The sequence below is a fragment of the Eretmochelys imbricata genome, chromosome 11, assembly GCF_965152235.1.
Source record: "Eretmochelys imbricata isolate rEreImb1 chromosome 11, rEreImb1.hap1, whole genome shotgun sequence".
Classification (NCBI taxonomy): Eukaryota; Metazoa; Chordata; order Testudines; family Cheloniidae; genus Eretmochelys; species Eretmochelys imbricata.
Genome location: NC_135582.1, coordinates 4,052,670 through 4,074,974, shown reverse-complemented (window position 1 = coordinate 4,074,974; position 22,305 = coordinate 4,052,670).

The following is a 22,305-nucleotide window of genomic DNA, read 5'->3' as shown; positions in this document are numbered from 1 at the left end:
TAGCCAAAAGAAGTGTGTCTGCCCCAGAGAAGGCACACACGTAATAAGAAATTACCTCAGGATCCCAGTTCAGCTCTCCCACCTTAAATCTCCCAAGTCTCTGTGCTGGTGAGGCTAATGAGGTAGTGATAGATACCAGCTCTTGCAGGTTGTTCAGCTTCTAGCTCCCTCACACCTGTGCAGCTTCCTCTTCCTGGTGAAATAGGTCATTCGGGCAGAACAGGGAGTCACCTTAGTTGCACCCAGGCTGTTCTGTTTGTGAGCTTCTGGCTGTCTCTTAAAGGGGCAAAAGCACTTCTTCTCATGTATGAATGCACCTGTGTTTTGCAATCAACATAATCTATCCATCCAGGTGGTTATTTGCACCTGTCACCATGGGATCTCAGTGCTTTCCTGTGATATCTGAATGCCTGACAATTTCATCAATCAGTTGGGGACAATGCTCTCCAGAGGGGCCAGAGCCTCAGGATGGTGGCAACTGGCGTAGCTCCATGGGAGACAGGTGTATGGCTGCAGGGTGAAGATGTTTACACACGATTAAGCCTTCATTCTACTTGGAGGTCAAATCGCTTTTAAGCCACGATCAGATGTAGTCCTGACCACACTGCTGTTTAATCTGGAGAGTTTATCTTGAAAGCAGATGCAGGCCCATATTTCAGTAGCCAGTGCTGCCAATGGCCAGGCGCTGTCTACTGCTCAGCCTTCTCCTTACCCAGGAAAAAGTAAATGGATGGAATCTCTCTGGGTGATAGATTTCAGAGTAACAGCCGTGTTAGTCTGTCTTTGCAAAAAGAAAAGGAGTACTTGTGGCACCTTAGAGACTAACCAATTTATCTGAGCATGAGCTTTCGTGAGCTACAGTTCACTTCATCAGATGCATACCGTGGAAACTGCAGCCAGACATTATATACACACAGAGATCATGAAACAATACCTCCTCCCACCCCACTGTCCTGCTGGTAATAGCTTATCTAAAGTGATCATCAAGTTGGGCCATTTCCAGCACAAATCCAGGTTTTCTCACCCTGGATTTGTGCTGGAAATGGCCCAACTTGATGATCACTTTAGATAAGCTATTATCAGCAGGACAGTGGGGTGGGAGGAGGTATTGTTTCATGATCTCTATGTGTATATAATGTCTGCTGCAGTTTCCACGGTATGCATCCGATGAAGTGAGCTGTAGCTCATGAAAGCTCATGCTCAAATAAATTGGTTAGTCTCTAAGGTGCCACAAGTACTCCTTTTCTTCTCTGGGTGATGAGGTTTTACGGCATAGTGGAAATGCACTTTATCTTCCCTCAGCTTACATCTGACCTAAAATACAATGCTGAACAGATTCCCCCGGACACCAGGTAGATTACAAGCCACAAACCTCAAAGTATCCTGCAACACATTGGAGATGCAACCAGTCACATGCCTCTCCATCTCGCCCATCCCCTGGTACCCATCTGTACCCACTTCTCCAAATCATAAACCACCCTCTCTCCTTCTTCCTAGGCCTTGATGTGAATGTCCCCTCTATTGGCTTAGATGAAAAGATCTGCCTTCACTGCTCTAATTAAGTGCAAAGGATTTTTACCAAGACACTGGAACCATCCACACCCTAGTTTAGGTGTGGGAATGGGATTTAGCATTTGCCTTCATAAAGGAAAATCGGCCTGAACTAGTAATCCTGATCCTCAAAGCTTGTTTAAGGGCACATTTTATGGTGTATCCCTCTTGATCTCACCGCCTCCCTCTCCTCTCTCACTTCCTTTCTTTTCTGTGTATCCATTTGGTCTTCTTTATTTTTTATTCTTCTGTCTACTGTTTTTATTGCATATAAACTGATAAGGAAGCCAATTACCAGGGGGTGAGATGCCTTAATCTGACCCTTTATATAAAGTTTCTCCAAAGAGTCTCTGCCTTGAGTGTGTGTGTATGCAAGTGGGAGTCCATGCAAGATGGATCTCTCTCTATGGGGGATTAGGGTGGGTGCTGCATAGGGAGATGAGTGTGTGTGTGCATTGGACTGTTATATGAAGATAACTGCAGAGCTGTGGGTAGATGTATCCCTGGCTGCGTGTTGTGTGAGGCTGCTGCTTGCCTTACTGTTTGACACACTGCACAATACAACTGTGGTCCAAGTTCTGTGAACAACGGCTGCTACCAAAATAATGTGATTCCATTGTTCACTCGGGAGAGAGGGTCCACTGTGCAAACACAGATTTCTTTCCAGGTCAAAGCTGAGGCACATTAGTGTGGGGGCTGTATGCTGATCTTCATATCTTGCACTTTCTCCACGAACTCTTCCTGGTTTGTGAGTCCTGTTTCTGGACACATCTTCTGTTCTCGTCTTTGCAATCTGTCTGCCATTGAAATCCCCTTCTGGGGTCACTACATGACCTTCACTAAACCAGGAAGGGTACTTTGATCAGACACAGTGCACTGACCCAGCCAGCAGCTCTCAGCATCCAACCTGGCACACATACCAAACATCTGCCTTCACAGCTTGCAATATACTACAAGCAAAGAGACAATCTCCATACCTCAGTCAAGTACAGATGATTCTTATGGAAAGAAATGTTGACCTTCCTGAAGTCTTATCTCCTCCCATATGGTTGGGTGCAGGAGAGGAGATGGGGATAATCAAAGAGCAGGAGGATATAGTATATCCCAACTCCCTAGGTCCCCTATAATCTTCATGGCAGCTAGTTGCCCTGTCAGCAACACAATAGCCACTGTACGAAAGGTGTTGTGGAAAGTCCAATGAAGCTAGAAGAGAGAGCTCTATTTCTCACTCGGCAACAGTCAGTGGCTTGTGGGGTGGGGTCTTTGAGACGCTTGCTTGGAGATCTTAGGGTTTGTTGGGAATGGTCACTGGGGTTTGCATGCTCTGAACTTGACTCCTTCCTGGAGTCCGTGCTTAAACACTGAGCTAAGAACTCCTGCAAATAGTGGGTTAATGTTTCTGGAAATACTGACTGACCCTCAAGTCTAATGCCAGTTGCTGCTTAAAAACAGCGCCCCAGCATAGATGACGGCAAAGCCAGTTCTGACTAATGCCGGAGATGAAAAGGTTGTTTTATAAGATATGTCTTCCCAACACAAAATTCAGGTCAAGATAACATTTGAATCACAAAGGCCAGTTTCCTACTATAAGAAAAGCGTCCAGTGAAGTTAGTCGTGACTTTATCTGCGTCAAAGTCTGGGGATCTTAAAGCCTTAAAAGGAAATCATTTTATGCACCATTAACTGGATATCCAGATTGTTGTGTTTTTTTTTAAATTGTATTTACAGATGGGTTAGGGTACCGCAAATGGGGATAACAATGAATATATTTTAGTTGATAGGAATCAAGCCTCCCAACACCTAAAATAATGCCCAAGATTTTCACCAATGACAAGTGATTTTGAATGCCTCCATTTTGCAAATTGAAACACTTTAGAGATTTTCAGAAACTGTACCCACAAACTTGACCCCCCCCCCGAAATCACTGGATACATTTAAAAATCTTGGCTAATATAACTATGGGATGCCATGGCATTTTGCCTTTCCATCATCCTTTCAAATCAGGCCCAGGTCAGCAGTGGTTGGAAGTCATGCTCAATAATGACAAGTTTCAGAGTAGCAGCCGTGTTAGTCTGTATCCGCAAAAAGAACAGGAGGACTTGTGGCACCTTAGAGACTAACAAATTTATTGGAGCACAAGCTTTCGTGAGCTACAGCTGTTAGTCTCTAAGGTTCCAGCCTTTTTTGTAAAGTGATTTAAAATAGCAAGGAATTACACATTTTCCCTAGCTGAAGGGTGGGAGAGGTCTTAAAGTAAAGAAAGAAAGAGAAAGAAAGGAAGATGTAGTGATCTGGAAGAGCTTTTGGGTCTGTGGAAGTTTAGAGTATCTAATTGTTGATAATGTGTTCCTTATTATTGTTTCATAGAGTTTAGGGTCAGAAGGGACAATGAGATAATCTAGATCGACCTTCTGTATAGCACAGCCCAGTAAATTTCATCCAGATGCCCTTATATTGAGCCCAATGACTTCAACTAGACTAAAGCATTTTAGTTTTCAGGAAAGTAAACTAAACTGTTGGAGACCAGGCGAGACTGAGGTGCCACTAATGTCTGAGGGAGCTGGCAGGAACTTGATTAGGTGACTTATGCCCATATGGTCCTAACAGGTGATCCACACCCTATGCTACAGAGAAAGGCAATTCCCCCTTTATCCCCCCTACAGGTCCCTGCATCTGAGTGTTCTAACAGCAAATGCAAAGAATAAGATTCTTCATATGGTCTCAAGAACTCCTTCCCTGAAGGCAGATACATTTGTGTGTGTGAATGCAACCCCTCCTCTCTCCCTTTCCTTTATAGTTCCTGCTGTTCTCCAGTTAGGCTGGAGAGGGGGAGTTTTGCTCCGTGCTCTGAAAGCACCGAGGAATGTTTACGTGCTCACCTCCCTCTGTGCGGCATCCCAGAGCTCAGGGCCTGGTACCAAGAAAGCCCCTGCCCCAAGCTCTGACAAGTTTCCCTGGACGTCAACGGTTTTACAGTTCTTTTACAGGTCTTATGGCATATTGCTGTTGATATGTGTGTGCGCCTAGGACCATGTATTGCATATGAAGATAACTGCAGAGCTGTGGGATGGACACCCGACTGCGTGTTCTGTGAGGCTGCTGCTTTCCTGACTGTTTCCTATATTACAAGCTAAACAGCCAACTGTGGCCCAAATTCTGGCCAACAACTGCCTCTACCAAGATAAATTTATTCTAGTCCTCACTCAAGGGAGATGGGCCACTTTGCAAACATCCGAGTGAAAGGCGGTGGCCTAGGTGCTCTTTTACCAACGTCATCAAAATCTGAATCCTTCCTGCACCATCAGACATCGCTGAGGACACAGAGAAGGCTCCACCAGCCATGCTGTTTGCTAGAATGGCTATTTTATTGTGTTTCTATAGCTTGTTTTACGAAGGCAGGTTGTTGGCCTATCGCTCAACCTCTAACCTGGAGGACCAGTGCACGGCTTTTTTGTCCCTACGCTTTGACCTGTGTGGCTTGGGTGACCTTCCCACAGGCCTCTAGCTCTTAGGGTAATTGGAACACACTAGCCTTCCCACTGCATTAAGGTGCAGGCCCCAGGGATGGGTGGCCATGCCATGACGGGCCTTGGAGATGAAGACGGGGATCTTGTGTTTGACCTGGTGAGCCAGCACAGGGAGGCACAAGGGTAATGTGCTTCCAGGGACCAGGACAGTTGAAGAGCAGCTGAAGCCACATGTTCATTCTTACAGTAAATATTGTGAGATGCAACAATCCACATGGATCACCGTAGCCGTGTCATTGTCCAGCACTCTGAGGAGCAGTCTACTGGCCTGGCCCAGATGGAAGACGGGATTCTTAGTGGCCACTGGTGTTTGAGAGCCCAGCAACAGTGATGACTACAGAAAGCCTCCGAGGCAAAGAGCAGCCCAGCTATTTGAAGGCACGCCCTGTTGATGATGAGTGATGCTATGATGGTGGGTAGGGCTTCAAAACGTTTTCCTCTTCCCATCAACATCAACTCCATCCTTCCAGGGTTCAGTATCTTTCCTCCACACACTAATCTCCGCCAGGCAACGGGCAGATCCCAGGGTGATGGATGGTAAAATAATCTATATTATGTCCCATATCTGAAGTCAGATTCTGCCATTTCCTTACTGATTTTCATACTGAGGCTGTCATTCACAGACAGAGACCTGTAGATGGACAAGATAGTTGTTGGGTTGGTGTTTTTAATTGAGTTAACCAGTGACCTGGTGACCTTGACAACACGTCAACATCTGGAAGCAGTGGAGCTGTATGCATCCTCGGGATACAGGCTATGATGACCTCTCAGAAGCGAGCCGGGGGTGAAGCTGTGACCACACAACATTAGGGTAACCTGGAGAAAACCTCCAAATACTTAAGGGAAAAACGACAGTGTTTAAAGGGGGCTGGTTTACACAGAGTGCAAGGTTTTAAACTCACCCCAGAGAGAAATCATTAACTTCGCCGTGCATTGTGTTCAGGAAAGTGCAATTTACCATGAAAATAACTCATTCGTTCACTTACCAGCAACCTTTTAATTAATATACAATGCAGTGCACCCTGCCAGCTCCATTTGAGTGCAGGTGCTCTCTGCACCCTTGGAAATGAATGCCTGTGTGGAGGCAGTGTGGCCTAGTGGACGGGGAGTCCTAGTTGTGCCATCAAGTTGGGTGGCCTTAGGGCAAATCATTTCTGTGTATATATAAAGTCTGCTGCAGTTTCCACGGTATGCATCCGATGAAGTGAGCTGTAGCTCACGAAAGCTCATGCTCAAATAAATTGGTTAGTCTCTAAGGTGCCACAAGTACTCCTTTTCATTTCTCTTTACTGTGCCTACATCCTCATCTCCCCTTTACCTGTCTTGACTGGTTGGATGTGAAGTTTTTCAGCACAGGGGGAGATAACCCCTGATAACCATGTGTATGTACGATGCCCAGCACAATCAGGTCTCCATTTCAGTTGGGTGCTACTTTAATACAGCTCAGTAAGAAGGAATTAGATGCTGTTCTTGGCTGCACCTCTCAGGGGGCAGCAGGCCTGTTCAGTAACCCATGGTGACTGTGGATCTCCAGGTTAGGGGTAGACAGGGTGTCTAGGCCTTGTATTTCAAATCTCTGGCTGTATGTTTTTTTTACTCCCCCACAAGCTTTAAAAATGCCTCATAAAGGCATTTACGAGGCTGAAAACATGCAAGTTCTGGCCTTCACTGTAACTCACTTCCTGGGGAGGGGAGGAATCAAGAGGCAGCCAGGATCTGGCTTTGCTTTGGCCTCACAAATGTCTCACCGAGTGGGAAAAGCCAGTAAAAAGCATAAATCCCAAAGGCTGCATTGAAGGGAGGTCCTGTGGAATCCTAAAGCAGTTTTCAGCTTGGGAATTCAAAAGTACTTGAGAGATTGGGCCACATTTAGCCTTAGAGCTTGTCTACACTCCAGAGCCGTTGCTGGAAGTATAACTACACTGGCAGACCCCCTAGTAGGGACGCAGCCTAAACTAACAGAAGGACTTCTTCAGGCATAGGTGTACCACCTCCCCAAATGACATTAGCTAAGCTGACAGAAACACTCGTTTCTAGTAGTTGTGTCTAGACCTGGGGTTTTGGCAGCACAGCTATATCGGTTAGGGGTGTGTGGGGTTTTCACACTCCTAGCTGACAGAGCTATTCTCTGTCTCTGTCTCTATTGGCCCCCTGCTCCCGCCCAGGGGGTGTGGTACGGGGGCAAGGAGGGGGATGGGTCCCCCTGCTCCCGGCGTGACTGCAGTGTGGAATAAGCTTCCCCTGAAGTCAGTGGAATTTCATCAGAGATGAATTTGCCCCCCTGTTATCTTTGCTGTCTGGGCTCCATGTCAACCATTGTTCGCTGAGCCTGCTAACCTTGACTAGAAATCTGAACTAATAAAGAGTGAGCCTCGTACAAGAGGATTCTACCTCCTCCTCACCCTAGGTTCCCAGTCTATAACACACCCCAACACACTTTTTGAAGACAACTGTAATGACCTTTGGCCCTTGTCTATCACCTCCCATCTAAGGACATCAAAGCACTTTACAGATGATTAATTCATCCCCATTACTTATCCCCAATGAGTGAAGTATTATATTCTCCATTTTATCTGTGGGAAATTGAGGCACTGATGAATTAAATGTTCACAGGTGCTTGTACAGAAAAAAGCACACTTGCTTCTGTGCAACACAAAACGGTGCAAAAGCCACCCAAACACATGTGAAAGTCACGGTCGCATGAGCACAAATTGCTTGTACACCAGGAATTTGCAAGCAAGCAGTTCTCTGCGTGCAACCCCGAAAGGCAGGTGCGTATTTGGTGTTTTGCCGGCACACACATTACAAAAATATGGCTTAAATGACTTAGTTAAGGTCACACCAAAGTCTTTGAACAAGCCACAACAGAACCCAGGAGCCCCGATTTCCAGGCCAACACATTAACTATTTGACCGTCCTTCTGCCCTAGGAAGAAGGGGGAGATAACCCCCGATGTCCTTGCAAACATTCCGTCAGCCAACAGGTTTTAATGTCCAAACTGCGCATATACCAGCTGTCACCTTTGCATGCACAGTTCTTACAGTAACAGTGATCAGAAGCACAAAACACCCTTCCAGACCTGCTCTTTCTGAGTTACATATCAAAGAAATCTAGGGCTATTTGGTGCTTCTCCTGAGGCTCAGACGATTCAACTATTTTAAATTCAAAATGCTGTTGCAGAAAAAGCAATTATTTACAGCAAGATTCCTCCTGTTAATCCACACACAAAAGCTCGGCTTCCCAGAAAGACCTTATACTGCGGGGATGGCTTTGTTTATTAATAAGATGGCGGTGTTTATGTAGTCTTAAGTGATGTTAAAATTAAAGTGAAGTTATGATTCCGCTGACTTAGACGTTCCTCGGCGCCCTTCGCTTGCATGCAGCTTCTTTGCACTTGTTTGCCTTGGCACAGCCCAGCCCCAATAGTAACAATTTCATCTTCCATTTATAGGCATGTGTACCCTACGTTACTCCTTTAAATCACAACGCTGCTCCGAGCTGAGAAAGACACACAGGGCAGTGCTAGGCGATTCAAAGTTATGAAAGACCTGGGATGTTTACTGCATGCAATAGCGTCACCCCCACCCCTGGGTCCCATTTCCCACTCCTGAACCTGGACCAGCACAGGAAAAGATGCTCGCCTGCAATATTTTATATTTGATTTACCCTGCGTGGCACGATCCCAGGGCAACTGTAGGAAAGATGCTGTCGACTGGTGGAGCTGGACAACTGGCCCAGCAACAGAACAGAGTCTTCATCAAAAGAACTCTTTCTCTAAGGTTTTATGCTTCAGGCTATAACAAAAATCAACAAAGGTGTCCCACATGAAGCCAAACAGCACCGTCTGGGCTACAGCCCAGTCTTCTAGCATCTGCGTGTAGAGTTCTGCCTTTTAAGGGGTACCTCAGCCGCTCTGACTGCTCAGAAGCTTTTTCCATAGGTTTTCTTCAGAGTCCCTGGTGGGACTTTTAGTTCCTAGCTCTGCTTTTTATCATATCCTGTTCACTTGTGGGACATCCAGGCAGGGGCATGACACCTGTGGCAGCTGGGCTTCAGGCAGGGCCTTTGCATTTTTATCCTATTCTGAAGACCTCTGTAGCTAATGCAATTATTGGGTAATACCATTGGGTAAAATCCTGGCCATACTGGAGTCAATGGGAGTTGGAGCCTGGATTTCACTGATTCTTAAGTTATTGACACCAGTTTTTACCTAGCGTAACTCCCTTGATTTTGATTATTTACAAACAGTGGGAGTGGAGAATCAGGCCCAATATCTTATATCTCTTTGCCCTGGACTACACTAGGACTTCAGGTCGAATTTAGCAGCGTTAAATTGATGTAAACCTGCACCTGTCCACACGATGAAGCCCTTTATTTCGACTTAAAGGGCTCTTAAAATCGATTTCCTTACTCCACCCCTGACAAGTGGATTAGCGCTTAAATCGGCCTTGCCGGGTCAAATTTGGGGTATTGTGGACACAATTCAATGGTATTGGCCTCCGGGAGCTATCCCAGAGTGCTCCATTGTGACTGCTCTGGACAGCACTCTCAACTCAGATGCACGATTGTTTGCCGTTGCTCTGACGCAGGGAGGGGCGACTGACGACACGGCTTACAGGGTTGGCTTACAGGGAGCTAAAATCAACAAAGGGGGTGGCTTTACATCAAGGAGTATTTCAGGCAGGACTTCACGGAGGGTTCCAATAAGAAATGGTGCATCTAAGTTATTGTTCTTATTGGAACAAGGAGGTTAGCCTGGCCTCTGATTGATACATGGCTAGATTTACCTCGCTGCACCTTCTCTGTGAGTGACTGCAGTGTGACCTAAAGGAATGAGTCCCCTAGACGGGGGTGGGCGGGGGGAGGAAGGAGGTTTGCAAATGAGTACAAAACAAATCTGGTCTATTTCTTGTTTTGATACACTCCATCTATCTTTTACATCTTTGGCTGGCAGCAGACGGTGCAGAAGGACTGCATGCCATCCACATCTCATGGCTGCTCGGCAGAAGATGGTACAGTAGGACTGCTAGCTGTCCTCATCTCTTGCCTGCCTGGCAGAAGATGATGCAATAGGACTGCTAGCAATCTGTATCACCTGCCTGCTCACCATAAGATGATTCAATAGGACTGACTGCAGGACTAAAGAGAATGACTTGATCAAGTCACCCCAAATTTAGTCCCTGCGCCCATGTCTGCCCAGGCGCTCCTGATCGACCTCACACAGGCGACCAGGAGCACCTCGGACATGACGATGACGGCTACCAGTCCTATTGCACCGTCTGCTGCCACAAGGCAAGGGGTTGCTGCTGCTGTGTAGCAATGCCGTACCGCGTCTGCCAGCACCCAGGAGACATACGGTGACAGTGAGCTGAGCGGGCTCCATGCTTGCCGTGGTATGGCGTCTGCACAGGTAACTCAGGAAAAAAGGCGCGAAACGATTGTCTGCCCTTGCTTTCACGGAGGGAGGGAGGGAACGGGGGCCTGACGATATGTACCCAGAACCACCCGCGACAATGTTTTATCCCCATCAGGCATTGGGATCTCAACCCAGAATTCCAATGGGCAGCGGAGACTGCGGGAACTGTGGGATAGCTACCCACAGTGCAACACTCCGGCAGTCGACTCTAGCCTCGGTCCTGTGGAAGCGCTCCGCCGAGTTAATGCACTTGACGCACTTAGAGCATTTTCTGTGGGGGGACACACACTCGACTATATAAAACCGATTTCTAAAAAACCGACTTCTATAAATTCGACCTAATTTCGTAGTGTAGACATACCCTTTGGTACCCTTCATCCCAGGAGATCCTAATACTGTTTATAAATTACATCCCTGCTCCGCCAAGCACTTACTCACGCACTTGCTGTAGTAACTCTCATTGGAGGGCCACAAAGGATCTTGCCAATATTAACTAGCTCAACCTCATCATGAAGGGGGCAGTTATTATTTACCTCATTTTCCAGAAGGGGAAATCGAGGCTCAGAAAAGCAGAGAGACTGCCCCAAAATCCTACAATGAGTCACTGATCACTCAATACAGGAATCGGTTTACCCACTATTGATATGCAGCCACTGCTAGGATGAAACTCAGGAGCCAAATAACAATCCACAGCAACACCCCACACTCAGTTTAGAGAAGGGAATGGGGTAAAATGCTGTATCCAAATGAAACTGCAGGGGAAATTTTATACCAGCAAAATGTAATTGCCCATTTCAGTAAGTACCATGGGATCTTTAATGACCATAAGTTGGCAGGACCTCCAAATCAGAGTTCATTTGAAACACAGACTCTCTCTTGCCAGCAACACCATCCTGCCTTGCACCAGGCACTAGTACAGCGCTGACCAAGGGGAAAGAGAATCATCTCCTGAGTCACTCACACCACTTCTCCCACCACCCCCAGTTTTCCTTGGAATCCTCCCAGTCTAGCCCTGAGCAGACCCCAGCTTCTCTCACAGGACCCCAGCCCAAGTTGAATGGCTGCAAAATAGGCCATGCTGAGAAAAGGACTCTCTCACCACAGGCAAATTTGACAGAAGAGGGATACTTCAGCCAATCAGAACAGCATGTTAACTGCCTGGCCTGTTCTGCTGATCTCCTTTCGTCCCTCTCTGTGTTTGAGTCCATGCTCGAAGACAGAGAGACTCGGAACGTGGCCCTTTACAATCCCGGCTGGCTGAGCTCACGGCAAGCAGTCCCTGTGCCCACAAAGACCTGCTTAGGCCTTTCACTTTAGTCAAAAATGTGGACCCCACAGCTGTGACGAGGCAACAATGATGTCACAAAAGCATTCTGGGTAACAATATGCAAATAGCTGGAGTCTGGGGGTGGAGCTTACGTAGTAGTTCCTCTACTTCCCCTCTCAGATCGGACTCCCGGTGTCTGTGAATGAGTGCGTGAGTGTGTGTGTGTGTGTCTTTAAGTATGTGGGCTTGTGTTTACGTATCTCAGGGTGTGTCTTTCTTGGTGGAGATGGATCTGCCTGTGTGTTTATGATGGGAGGCTGTGTGTGTGCGCAAATGGCCTTTCCCACATCTGCCAGGAATCAGGGTGCTCGGTGTGTCTGGTTGACAGTCCCTGGGCCATTCAGTGGTGACTGCTCTGAAGCCTACTGGATTGCAGCTTGTGAATCTCACACTGCAGGCATTGCCCACAAACTGAACAGCTTCCAGTGGAAGATTTCTCTTTATAAGTGTGTAACACTCCCTTCCCCAAATTACTGACTATCCAGTTACTTATGCATGAACAGGAACTTTGTCCCTGTGTAGCCCATCTTCTTTCCAAGTGCTTATTAAGCCACTAGTTGGCTTCCCATCCTATCATCTTTAAGATGGTATTATCCCCTGGAACATTAGAAATGGATATCCCGAGCCCTGGCTCTCCAGTGACCATATTTGCTTTCACTCTAATGTTTCCTCACCCAGAGTTAACCCACCTATACACCCCATATTCTCAAATTTGACAACACCCTGACCTTCCTCTGCTCCCCCAGGGTAGGCTGCATTTGTTGTAGTTTGTCTGAGTCTCTACGATAAGCTCCTCGGGGAAGGGATAATGAGTTTCGTACAGCACCGAGCACTAGCATTGACTCCACATCATAACTTTAGGCGAGGCACCATAAGCCTCCACATGGGCTTGTTAAGCGAAGGGCTCTGTTGTGGTTGATACGTGCGAAGCCTAGTTTCACCACTTATTGCTGTCACCATGGAGTGGGGAATAGCACTGACAGGTCATTTTGTTTGAGGCATTGGCTTTTAGAAATTTACATGGGATGATTACTTCCCCCAGGAGCCGTCCAGGAAGAGGGCTCAGGGTATCTCCCTGAGGATGCTGCTTCAGAGATCAGCCAGCAGAGAGCAGTACGTGGTATGGACACCCCGTCCCCAATATTCCAGGCTTCGTTCTACACAAGACCTGGAAAAGGGGGATCTTTGATCCACAGTGTCCCCTCATGTCAGGCTTCCTGTTGCCATGTAACTGCTGGGGCCCTGCCTCAATCTGACTGGCTTTTCCAGCCATTCCTCCTACTGTTCATCAGAGCCTCTCCTGTTTCCTTCCTCTTCGACTCGACAGAACAATCCCCTCTTTGGTTTCTCGTCCGACCGTTCTCATGTGTTCTCAGGTCTAACCCTATTGTTCTCCCTTGTACCCCCCACGGCCTCTTTCCTCTTCTCTCACTCCACCTCCAAGCTGCTTTCACCAGTTCTGCCCAGCATTAGCGCTCCCCGCCACTCAGTGCACTCATTTTCCCTCTCTGCTCCTTTTTGAACACCCCCAGGTGACCTCAGCCAGGAGACAGGGATATACTTGCAACCTCAGATCTGATTGGCCATGTCAGAAAGTCCTGCCCATGGGAGGGGTTTCTGACACACTGATTTTCAAAGGGGGTGCTGCCTTTTTGGCGTGAGAACAAGGGTTCAGGCCCTTGAAGGGATTTCACTTCCCCACACCCCTATCTCTCAGACCTACCTTTGCCATGGCAAAGCACTAGGGAGACATATGATAGTGCGCTAGAAAACTGCAAACCAGAACCGAACCAAGAAGCACAGGGTCAAAATAATAGGAAGTGGAATTCAAAAATTCTTTGCCCTGGGGAGAGAGTGAGCTGCATGAGCTGTGGTTTTGAAAAGGATTAGACATGCCATTTATTACCGTAGAGAGAAGTGACAAATTGTGGCAACATGAAGCTAAACAGCCTAGAGCCCAGAGGAGAAAACAAATAAAGAGACGAGTAAACACCCCAGATCTACTGAATACAGAGAAAAGGGGCATTGGACATCGCCAGGCGGTCTTGATCGAAGGAAGAAACACAATAGATTGCTGGCACTGGTCTTAATTTCCATCAGCCAGCGGCGGGGTGGAAGAGTTCTGAACAACGTGACAATGCAGAAGGCCCAGGTGTTGCGGCCTCATGGTACCAATTGAGCATCACTCTGACACTGAACCGTTTCTCTGCTGCTATTGTGAGAAAGGCTGCTGGAAAGCAGACCAAAAGGTTTAGGATAATGTCACTTTGTCTCGCTATGCGAGGCTCTCAGTTTGCTTTGAATTAAGCCACACAACATCCCCTCTGTGAGTTCGAAAAAGTGTTATTATTCCCCTTTTACAAGGTGGGGAAACTGAGGCACAGAGACCAGTGACCTGCCCAAGATCATGCAGTAAGTCTGTGGCAGAGTTGGGAATCAAATGTAGGTCTTGTGGCATGGAGGTCTTCACCTTCAGCACACGGCCAGCCTTCGTCCCTGAGTGCAGTCTCTTTCCAGCCGGTCTGTGGCATCAATACAGAGGGGGGAGAAAAGACCAGCTCAGTTTGGGGTATCTCATCACTGGGAAGATGCGGACAAACTGGAGGCAGCTCAGGGAAGAGTGTCTAAAATGATCAGGGGTTGCAGGGATGATCAGCACAGATCGGCCCTTAGCTGGTCTCCTTGTCTATTGCCCGTAGAAGTGCTAGGTCTGAGTCCAGCCCCGCTGCTGCACAGTTGTGCTGCTGAGAGCTGTCCTTCCCCAGCGCATCTGCACTAAACCTGGCACAAGAGAGATTTGCCTTGGGTACAGACTAGAGCCCTGGGCGGGACTCATTTTTTAATCCCGCTCCCATCCCACCCCGCAATACCCACTCGCCTGCTTCTTAGAAAAACCTTAGATCCTGCAAGAGAGAGAGGGAGAGAGAGGGAGAGATTTCCTCATGCTGTTAAAAAACCCCAAACCAAACAAATGGTTGGTTAATAGATCATATTATATATAAAATTGGAATTCAGACAATTTTTACCACTAAAAGAATAAAACAAATCTTGTTTAAACCATGTAAAATACTTTAACTCCTATTATAATAGACATCAAATCCCTTTCTATCCCTCGCTTAAATTTAAATATTAAAACCTTTATTTTTTTAAAAAAAGAAAAACTTGCTTTACATTGCTGAAATTCTATTTATGACAAACTGGCGAGAGATTTAGTGTTCTCCCAAAAATTACCGCAGTCTGTTTTTTTTGCCCACCCGATCCCGCCCACAGCAAAGTACATTTTACCCGTTCCCGCTATTATGGCAGTGGGTCCTGTGGGACCCCAGTCCCACTGCAGGGCTTTAGTACAGACCACGCAGCAAACCCAAATGCCATTACCTGGCACCACAGACTCCAGGCCCCAAGTCATATGTGTCTGAGCCATAGCGACTGAGTCTGGGATTGTGAACTCCTAGGTGCAGACACAGTGTCTTCCGCTGTGTGTGTGCAGCAACCAAGAATGCTGACAGTGTCCAGTAAATAACACACAGTTAGTTATAATGTTGTTATAATGACTGTTGCTGTCTCCAGATGGCTATAAAGCCTGTGTGAAGCCCATCGGAAGTACAGCTAGTTCATAAAATCAATGAACAATAGCTATGGAATAATTTGCTTAATAATAACATTTTATTTCTATTGCTAATAGGATCCAATCCCGGTGCACTCCCATTGGCTTCAGCTGGAGTAGATGGTGTTTAGCACCTTTCAGGAGGCACTCAGCCCCTTTAAGGATTGGACGATGCCCACGGCATGGGAGACACAGTGGAGGGTGTTGCTCACAACACACTCCTCCATAGTCTAGTATATAGATTCCTATAGCTTTCAACTCCTGCATCTGATCATGAGAGCAGTGACTTGCCTCTCCAAAGAGACCTGGGATGCCCGATGCTGTAGTGCAGACAGCAGGCCAATGGAACAGCAGCTAGTCAGAGCAGAAAGATCCGTGCACCACCGCTTTTCCAGTTCCCAGGGTTCGCTGGGTGTGTTGAACCAACCGTGGGTCTGTGTTCTGCCTGCTGAAGTTCCTATACACAAATGCAAGAAGCCTGGGAAACAAGCAGGGAGAACTGGAAGTCCTGGCACAGTCAAGGAATTATGATGTGTTTGGAATAACAGAAACTTGGTGGGATAACTCACATGACTGGAGTACTGACATGGATGGATATAAACTGTTCAGGAAGGACAGGCAGGGCAGAAAAGGTGGAGGAGTTGCATTGTATGTAAGGGAGCAGTATGACTGCTCAGAGCTCCGGTATGAAACTGCAGAAAAACCTGAGTGTCTCTGGATTAAGTTTAGAAGGGTGAGCAACACGGGTGATGTTGCGGTGGGAGTCTGCTGTAGACCACCGGACCAGGAGGATGAGGTGGACGAGGCTTTCTTCCGGCAACTAACGGAAGTTACTAGATCGCAGGCCCTGGTTCTCATGGGAGACTTCAATCACCTTGATATCTGCTGGGAGAGCAATACAGCGGTGCACAGACAATCCAGGAAGTTTTTGGAAAGCGTAGGGGACAATTTCCTGGTGCAAGTGCTGGAGGAACCAACTAGGGGCGGAGCTCTTCTTGACCTGCTGCTCACAAACTGGGAAGAATTAGTAGGGGAAGCAAAAGTGGATGGGAACCTGGGAGGCAGTGACCATGAGATGGTCGAGTTCAGGATCCTGACACGGGGAAGAAAGGAGAGCAGCAGAATATGGACCCTGGACTTCAGAAAAGCAGACTTTGACTCCCTCAGGGAACTGATGGGCAGGATCCCCTGGGAGAATAACATGAGGGGGAAAGGAGTCCAGGAGAGCTGGCTGTATTTTAAAGAATCCTTATTGAGGTTGCAGGAACAAACCATCCCGATGTACAGAAAGAATAGTAAATATGGCAGGCGACCAGCTTAGCTTAACAGTGAAATCCTTGCTGATTTTAAACACAAAAAAGAAGCTTTCAAGAAGTGGAAGATTGGACAAATGACCAGGGAGGAGTATAAAAATATTGCTCAGGCATGCAGGAGCGAAATCAGGAAGGCCAAATCACACCTGGAGTTGCAGCTAACAAGGGATGTTAAGAGTAACAAGAAGGGTTTCTTCAGGTATGTTAGCAAAAAGAAGAAAGTCAAGGAAAGTGTGGGCCCCTTACTGAATGAGGGAGGCAACCTAGTGACAAATGATGTGGAAAAAGCTAATGTACTCAATGCTTTTTTTGTCTTGGTCTTCACAGACAAGGTCAGCTCCCAGACTGCTGCACTGGGCAACACAGTATAGGGAGGAGGTGAGCAGCCCTCAGTGGTGAAAGAACAGGTTAAGGACTATTTAGAAAATCTGGACATGCACAAGTCCATGGGTCCGGATCTAATGCATCCGAGGGTGCTGAGGGAGTTGGCTGATGTGATTGCAGAGCCATTGGACATTATCTTTGAAAACTTGTGGCGATCGGGGGAGGTCACGGATGATTAGAAAAAGGCAAATATAGTGCCCATCTTTAAAAAAGGGAAGAAGGAGGATCCTGGGAACTACAGGCCAGTCAGCCTCACCTTAGTCCCTGGAAAAATCATGGAGCAGGTCCTCAAGGAATCACATCTGAAGCACTTAGAGGAGAGGAAAGTGATCAGGAACAGTCAGCATGGATTCACCAAGGGCAAGTCATGCCTGACAAATCTAATTGCCTTCTGTGATGAGATAACTGGCTCTGTGGATGAGGGGAAAGCAGTGGACGTGTTGTTCCTTGACTTTAGCAAAGCTTTTGACACAGTCTCCCACAGTATTCTTGCCAGCAAGTTAAAGAAATATGAACTGGATAAATGGACTATAAGGTGGATAGAAAGTTGGCTAGATTGTCGGGCTCAACGGGTAGTGATCAATGGCTCCATATCTAGTTGGAAGCTGATATCAAGAGGAGTGCCCCAAGGGTCGGTCCTGGGGCTGGTTTTGTTCAATATCTTCATTAATGATCTGGGGGATGGTGTGGATTGCACCCTCAGCAAGTTTGCAGATGACACTAAACTGGGAGGAGTGGTAGATACGCTGGAGGGTAGGGATAGGATACAGAGGGCCCTAGACAAATTAGAGGATTGGACCAAAAGAAATCTGATGAGATTCAACAAGGACAAGTGCAGAGTCCTGCACTTAGGATGGAAGAATTCCATGCACCGCTACAGACTAGGGACCGAATGGCTAGGCAGCAGTTCTGCAGAAAAGGACCTAGGGGTTACAGTGGACGAGAAGCTGGATATGAGTCAGCAGTGTGCCCTTGTTGCCAAGAAGGCCAATGGCATTTTGGGCTGTATAAGTAGGGGCATTGCCAGCAGATTGAGGGACGTGATCATTCCCCTCTATTCGACATTGGTGAGGCCTCATCTGGAGTACTGTGTCCAGTTTTGGGCCCCACACTACAAGAAGGATGTGAAAAAATTGGAACGCGTCCAGCGGAGGGCAACAAAAATGATTAGGGGACTGGAACACATGACTTATGAGGAGAGGCTGAGGGAAATGGGATTGTTTAGTCTGCGGAAGAGAAGAATGAGGGGGAATTTGATAGCTGCTTTCAAATACCTGAAGGGGGGTTCCATAGAGGATGGATCTAGACTGTTCTCAGTGGTAGCAGATGACAGAACGAGGAGTAATGGTCTCAAGTTGCAGTGGGGGAGGTTTAGGTTGGATATTAGGAAAAACTTGTTCACTAGGAGGGTGGTGAAGCACTGAAATGTGTTACCTAGGGAGGTGGTGGAATCTCCTTCCTTAGATATTTTTAAGGTCAGGCTTTCCAAAGCCCTGGCTGGGATGATTTAGTTGGGGATTGGTCCTGCTTTGAGCAGGGGTTTGGACTAGATGACCTCCTGAGGTCCCTTCCAACTCTGATATTCTATGATTCTATGATAAGTGGGACAAATTCCTGCTGCTTAAAATAATGATCCCTTTACAGCCTGCCTTCTGATGCTGCCCCTGCAAATTCAGTTGAATATGTGATTCTGCTATGATCTAAATCTGGGTGCATTTCAGTGGCTCCATTTCAGTGGGGGGGAGTCGATCTATTTCTGTGCGTGAACTGTAGCTCAATCGCTGAAGAGTTTTGTGATGAACTGAGTGATATAAAATAAATGTCGGATGTTCTCAGAAAACGTCAAACCCCATACAGAAAAATCCGTGTGTCACTGTGTGTTTAAGGGCTGACATTAAATATAAAGATCCTCTTCTCCTCCCACACAGAGCCCTCTGCTGGGGCCTCTAGAATAGGGGTTTGGGGCCCCAATCAAGATTTTGGAGTGAACACTGCAAAAAGATGCATAGGGCAGGTCACTCTTTACTGGGCTGTTATTTCAGGCTGTCTGCAGACTCTGGCAGTCATCACTGTATTGGTTTTGTTCAGTTCACATTTTCAGTCTTTCAACTTCACAGCCATGAGGGCTGGAAATGAATTTAAAAAACGGAGTCTGATATAATCCCATGACTCCAGGAGCTGGGGCTCTAGACATGAGTTTGTTGCACCCAACCTAAATCTTGCCCTTAGTGCTTACCAACATGAAATTCCCAATGCCACTACCGAGATCCAGAGCCATATTATCCATCACCTGAAGTCCCCAGGGAGGCAGGGATTTTGTATAAACCCAGCACTGCTTTCTCTACTATGCTGACGTTTGCAGGTAAAGATCTCATTTCTGCAGCCCAGCACCTCTCTCTTTATGCAGCTGTCTTATATCAGGGGGAGCACTGTGCAGAGCTGGCCTTGTAAACTGGGCCATGATACGCTGCAGACAGGGAGAGCTGACTTCAGAAACATTTGAGTTTCTGAAATGTCTGGTCTGATGAGCTGAACTAGCCAATGCTACAATGCAGAGAGCAAACACATGGTGTTACACACTGCTGCAACAATTCTGTAGTCTCACAAAAACTTCACCCTGTGTTGTGTCAGTGCAAAGCACAGTAATAAACTGGGCAACTCTGCTCACGGCTAGAGGCTCAGCTTTATGTTAAAACTACCAGCCCCTTGGAGAATGGACATTTTCTGGCCCCAGAATCGCAGGTATTTTAACGTCTTTCCTGATCTCTGTTACACACGTGTGTGCCCTCTGTGTTTCATGGGGTGAACATGCGTGAAAGTGAGAGCAGGGCTTGGCTCTTCATAGTCCATACTTTCCATAGCTTTCTCTTGGGGAAATTTTCTGCAGATGATACTGATACAAGCCAAAGCATTTCCAAGTTTACAAAGAAGAGACAGTCCTGTTTATTTTATCTCTGGTTTGCACAATTGCTAATTTTTCAATCAGACTTGCAATGAAACATTCCCTACCCATCAGTGCAGCCATTATTAGACTTCTAGCTTGTCTCCCCTTCACCCCCAAACCCACGTGACTCATGCCATCCATTCAACCTGGGAAAGTTTGGGAGAAAAGGGGAATCCTGCAGCATGTCTTGAAGGTCATCGGAGCTGAGCCATAGCATGAGAGCAAACCAAGTCAGATGACCTTCCAGCCATGTTGCAAGAGCAACCCTTTCTCCCAAGCTTTCCCAACATGATTGAGTGGCATGAATAGCAGGTATTGGGGGAAAGACGTGCTGGAGACCTGTTCTGGGATGAAGACTGCGGCTGACAACAAACTCTGCTTCTCTGGCCCAGTGGAACTCTCTACAATAAGTGTAAAGCTTTTCTGTGCGGGAGACGGAGCTTTCCTGGGCACTGGTCATTATAAAATAATCCAAAATCAAAGCGCTCCAGCATATACACTTCTCCCCCTGTGGAGAAAATGTGAGAACAAACAAGAGACAGATGCGTAGTCACGTTGCTTAATGCATGGCTTTAAAGCACTCAGATGTTATGGTGATAAGCGTGCTATATAGAACAAAACTGCTCATGCTCCCTTTAAACCTCCCATTAATGGGCTCATTAGCAAATGCTAAGTCTCTCTGCCCAGGTGATTTGCCAACAAGGCTCAGGCATGTTATTGCAGATACGTACAGATTAGAGAAGGAACTATAAAACCTACCAGGATGGTGGGAATTTGGAAATCTTCCCTCTTTCCAAGGCCCCAACAGTTCCAACAATTCACTACCTGTGTGCCTTTCACTCCAAAGATGAGAATGTCTGCCCAGCAAATAAGAGGGACTGGTCTCTCGGTCCTAAGTGTGTGCATCTCTTGAGTTCTAAGGGCTTGGATAAAACCAACAAGTATATATGGTAGGCATGGGAAAGTTAAAATAAAAACAAATGAAGAGTTTGCTAAATGGTCTTGAGCTTTGGGTGAAGTTTTAGGCCTATGATTTTATCTGACGCAAGTTTGCCCATTCCTAGCTATTAAACATGATAGTGCTTGACTTGACTTGGCTTGGACAGTCAAAGGATCAGATTCAGACCAGGTTTATTTTGTTTCAGCTGGCATAAACCCGGGTGCAAGGCCACTGAGGCTATGTCTACATAGCTCACAGAAGCAAGCCTCCCAGCCTGGGTCAACAGACTCGGGGTAGTGGGGCTTGTACCAGCACTCTAAAGACAGCTGTGTGGACAGATCCTGGAAGTTGCAGCTCAGGTTGGCACTCGGTCTCTAAGTCCAGCTCCCCTCCCTAGGTTACAGAGCCCAAACTCCAGCCTGAGGCACATCTTCAAAGTGGTGTCTACATGACTATTTTTAGTGAGCTAGAGTGAGCCCTGCTAACCCTAATCTGTGGGCCCGGGCTGGGAGGCTCGCTTCCGCTGGCTGTGTAGACATAGCGAGAGGTCGAGAATCTGCTGAAGGACAGACTGGTTTAAGAGGCAGAAAGCAGCTCAGGGAAGCTTCAGTCAATACTATTGAATGGCGATTGTGAGGGGTACGTTTGGTAAGTCTTAATCGAGTTCCTTCTGGACAGCATCCACATCAGAAAATCAGCCATCCCAGCTGAACCTCTTCCTGGTCATCTCAGCAAAGAGGCCAAGGATAACTGTGCCAGAGAGACTGAACTTAACAACCTCATAGTGTGTCCCTCCAGGACAGCGGAGAAGCAAACTGGCAAGAGGCAGCCCATCCTTGGCTTGTTTTGTGTTCTTCAATAGAGAGGGACCGCAATCAATCAAAGATGTTTCACAAGCCTTAAAATTCTCTTGAAATTAAAGAAACAAAATCCTTGTAAGTACAGCAGAGAGAGATGGGCTCACAGTGGAGTCAGTCTCTGGATTTGGAACCAGGTCAAAATTCAAGGGGGAAGAGAGTTTTAATCAGTGAGGCAGATCTCAGTTCTGGGTCTGCCTGTTGCAGCTGCACTGTCCAAGCGAAAATGACGGATCAGCCCTGGAGCACAGGGCTGCTCGGACCTGGGCTGCCCTCTCGGAAGGCAGGCGCTGGACTCTGGTGAGGCATCCCAGCCGGTTTGCCAGGCTGGGAATGGCACAAGTGGAAGCGGCTCTTGGAGCTTGGGAGATTTCTGTCGTCCCCCCCAGTTATAGAATCATAGAATATCAGGGTTGGAGGAGACCTCAGGAGGTCATCT